Below are 4,916 nucleotides of genomic sequence, written 5' to 3' on the forward strand. Positions count from 1 at the left end.
CTTAATTTGAGGGCAGCAGTCATTTGTTCCTGCTGCCCTGTCATTTTATTTTATCCATTTATTTATCAACAATGGATATAAGGTTCTATATATGGAGGTTTTCAATTTATTTATTTATATTTCTTTTTATCGAACATGCAGGGTCCTGTATAATAATGGCACAAACCTGCTTGATGCTTTGCCTGGACCATGCCCTAAACCTCATAGCACAATGCCTCCTGCAAAACACCCTGGACTCTAAAGGTCCCCACACCTTACGATAATCGTACGATAATCGCGGGAAATCCCGCAATCGTACGATTATCGTAAGGTGTGTGGAAGCCGTGCGACCTCTACTACTGTAAGGTTGCACCACTTTAAACTTACGGACCTGTTCGAAAACTCGCTGAGCATCGTACGATGTTCGGCGGGTTTGTGGCATGTCCGTACGATAACAGCCGTACGGGCCGGTGTGCGCAAACGCACACTGCCCGTTCGGCATTGCGGTCATCGGAAACCCGCCCCTCAGGGGGCGTGGCTTGCGATCATCGCAAGTATGATCTGCCTATGCAAGATAGGCAGAGAGATCGTTTTTTTAAGTACCTTACAACCATCGCAAGACAAAAGTCTTGCAATGGTTGTAAGGTGTGTGCCCAGCCTAAGATATACTTCACCAGGCCAGAAGGGTTTGCAGAAAACTTTGCTGCTCATTCCACAGCCATCTTGCCTAGCAGAAATGCAGCACCAACACAGGCTGCTTACCAACAGATTGCAGATTGATGCACCATCCACATGTGCTGGAATTCTGGCCTACATATCATGAAGAAGTGATTAACTCGTACCTCTATTATGGGATGACAACAGGCTCCAGGGAGCTTAGGTTTTTTTTTCACATGTTGGCAGCAATGCATTCTCCTTAACTCTGTTTCTACCACTTGTCTGGGACCTGCCACTTTTGAAAAACAGTTTGGTTCTGCTCTTTCCACCCTTAATTATCTATTTTCTTGGACCATAAGGTTTATGATCAACCTGTGATTATCACATTGTCTGTGTAGCACTCAATCTTTAAGGAGATGCTGAAATATTGGAATCTCCTGCTTTTGTTAGTATTGACCCCACTGTAAAATATTTTTGCACAAAAGTGGATTAGGTGGATTAGGTTGATGAGGGGACCGACCCTGCTGATATCAATGAAACACACACAGTAAAAGAATTTCCTAAAGGAGAACACAGGGGAGTTCAATTTGTGTGGTCTATCTACTTTACAACTTGTAATTCACATGTAACGAAAATGGGATGCAGTCCCCTTTAGGCAGAACTCTCCTGTGGCAGCAAAATTCCCATGACGGAAAACAAGTTCAATACATATAAGTGCAGCCAAAGGCCTCTCACCCTATGATGCTTCACAACTGTCCTCCTGACAGCAATCAGTCTCTCAAAGTCAAACCCAAAAGACTGGGTGATTGCAAAGGTAACACAGGTGTCTCTAACACCTTGACATTGCTCAGGTGAGAGGTAGCTTGCAATGCCCTGGGTCTCCCCTCTCAAGCCTGTCCTTGTAGCATGTGCCCACGTAGGTCCTCTGGCTCAGCAACCTGATGCCAGCCTGCGCACGCTGTCTCTCTTCTGGCTTCAATGCCCGGGGTTCTCTAGCCTCCCTGCACAGTCCTCTCCCACAAGCTCCTGTGTCACACCTTGTCACTGCTGGCACGTCCCACTCTGCACACAGTCCACCACTCCTTTATTTTCTGGCTCCTGCCAGGTCTCCTTCCTTTCTCAGGTCAGGTGGGCAGGGTAATTCCTGGCCATAGATACAGCCATTCAAAGTCCTCCTCTCTCCCCTCCCTGCCACACTATCTTATCAGTGGTGGGGAGGAGGTCCAGGCTGCCGAAGAATCACAGGAATGCTCAGGCTGTATGGTTCCTACGGCTTAAAGGGGCTGCCAGCCAGGGCTGCACCTGTTTGTACATAAAATATAAGCACAGAATAGTAATTACTTTCCCACATTTGTAGAATGAAGATTTAAAGTATTCTCTCCCTAATTGCATCCCAGGGCAGATGCTTTCTACTGGTACCTCAGCATAGTACAATTGTGACAGGAAGATCTTTTAACTGCACAGATTACACAGAAAAGTCTGTGCATAGCATTTAGAAGAACATTTAAGTCAAGGTTTGCAATGGTAAACCTTGTTTATTTCAATACATCATTTATTTATTGTATTGGAAATATGTATTCCAATACATTATTCAGAGTGTCACCCTGTACTGAAGAATCACAAGTGTAAGCACTTTATTCAGACTCCCTGCCCTAAAAAGACTTAAGACTTTAAGAGTATCTAAACTCAAGATAAAAAAATAATATATTGCAGCTTTTCTGTCCTTAGCTGTGGTGGCTACATTTCTTTTCCTTTTTCCATTTTTTCCTTCATTATCACCTGGTGATCATGCCACTTCCTGTCCTACAGTGACAGCACTTACTGTGCTGTACCAATGGGGGAGCAGCATTGTCATGGTAAGACAGGAAGTATGTTAGGACTAAAGAACACGTCCCCTCATGTCCATAACTGGAGGTGTTCTGTAGTTCACCGAGATAACCAGGAATAATGTTTGCACATATTAATAAGCTACAAACTGTCTTTAATGGTGTATTTAGCACTCCAAAAGGGAGTAAATAGAAGAGATTTATTGTGAGGGTTTACATGCCATTTAAGAAAGAATCTAAACACAGACGAAAAATTTGTATTTCTGTCTAGACAACTACCTAACCTCTGGCTGTTAACATAGACAGTCTCTTGATTGTGCATAGTAGTATTGACTAACAAAAAAGCCTTGTGCAATAAAAGCAACTACAATACTCTGTATTTGATACTATTAAGGCTGTGACACACTGCACGCGAAGCAGCGCGGAGCGGTGGCACGATGCCTTCATGAGCAGTGTGTCATGTAATTTTCTCCTCGGCACGTCAGCTTGCGAGAGCTTGCGTAGCTGAGCATGCAGAGATGAAAATTTTTATCTTCAGCCAATCGGCTCGCGCGTATAAACCCGCACATCAGCATGCGACATCATGTTACACTCGAAGGTGATTGGCTGAAGGTGCAGTCAATCGTCTGCCTGCACTCAGCTCACACACTGCGCGCAAAGCTCCGTGCCGGAGACCTTTGCGTGCAGGGCGTTACAGGCTTTATGGATACTTAGGAGCTGAAAGACAGCATGTTATAAACATGGGATTAGGCAGTTGACAGGACAACTGTCAGACCTCAAATAACCTCCTAACCCTGAATCTTAGCCTCACAATGTCATACTAGGACAAATTAAATAAAACTAAGCAAGGGGATAAATATAAAGCCGGCAAAATTATAAAAGTTTAAGTTCAAATTCATTTTTCAAATTCTTGCATATACTCATTGTAACCGATTCTCTTTAAAACCTTTGTAGTCAGACTTTTAGTCATGAAAGCGCTACAGTCTGCCCATATCCAGTTGCCCAATCTGATGTGGGTACAGTGCTGCCCTAATAGAACACCTATAGAGTTATCCATAGGCTATTTATGCTTTTATGCTACTTTGGCATTAAGCAATTTTAAGCCCCGGTGAAGGGGGCCCTTTAGAATTTCCAAATCACATTGGCTTGACCTTTTGACATTTTATAATTAAACTCTTTATGGTCTTTCAACATTTGGTCAGGCACTCCTGTTTTTTCTATACCCCTTCGATTTTACCTGAAGTGCCCTGTAGAGGCTTCTTCAGGTTTGTGAGCTGCCAATCCTTTATACATTTTAATATGGTTGATATATTAACTAGGAGATCAATCTACATTTGGATCCAGCACCTCCTAATCCTACCTCTCCATACTTTCTGCATCATTGACCAGGAACAAGAATGGAGCCAGCATTCAGAGTCAAGCCAGATCTCAGTACCTGCATACCAATACTTAGCCAGTGACCAGGTTGAAAGCCAGGCCACAAACATTTTTAGAAGTAGAGGTAACAGTGGAAGGCTACATGTCTCCATCACTACAGGTTTTTTTAAATCATAATGGGGGGAAAATGCTGATGCACAAAACAGTTGGTAAACTTTGCGGGTTCTAGAATGATATTCTACTGTACAATCATGGTTACTTGTAGTTATGTCAATATGGACACTTCCAATACTAACCCCCTTCTGAAAATTCTACCTGCCTGGGTGTGACTATAATATGTGTTTAAGCCAGTGAACCAGAACAAGTATACAGCCAACAAAGTCATAAATGTTCTAGATCAGTAACTCAGAAAAGTACTAACTCCAATTAAACAGCATGGCAGTCATGTGACTGGTGTTCTCAAAAGGTCAGCAAGAGCGGCATACTTCTTGCTATACAGGATTCTGTTAAATGTCTGAAGAATGTTTTCTTCTTTATACAAGCAGCAGTGTGGAGGCAAAACATGCCATCACCAGCACCCTTGGACTTCTAATTTGTGAATCACCATTCATGATACTGTAGGCTGTAAAAAATTACCTTGCACATAAAATACACTGACTGGACTAGGAAACATGGTTTGATGCTTTTTTGTTTTTGTAGATTTTTAACATTTTTGGAGCAGATCTCTTTGGCTGGCTGATGCTTAACCTGCAGTTGATCCAGAGAGAAAAAAAAAAACCCTTCCTGACCCCCTAAGGTGACCAGATACATCCTGGATCGATATCTTGCTTTCTGTAGAAGCTGCAGATTAGCATTACTTGCTGGTATTAGGTCTATGGATAAACAGAACACTCAGATCCTTCTCCCTCATTGACTCTTTTCTATTCCTCCTAGAAGTTGGCATGGCTTCTAGGCAGATGAAAAGGCTAACATTTTGTTCAATTCGTCATACATGGCTCAATATTTTTCATTTAGCATATTAAGACTCAAGGTGTTAATCCGATGCAACAGTTCAAGAAGGTACAGCTTTTACTTCAC

This window comes from Nanorana parkeri, unplaced genomic scaffold (genome assembly GCF_000935625.1).
Source record: "Nanorana parkeri isolate BGI_ZX_2015 unplaced genomic scaffold, ASM93562v1 scaffold1693, whole genome shotgun sequence".
NCBI classification, from domain to species: domain Eukaryota; kingdom Metazoa; phylum Chordata; class Amphibia; order Anura; family Dicroglossidae; genus Nanorana; species Nanorana parkeri.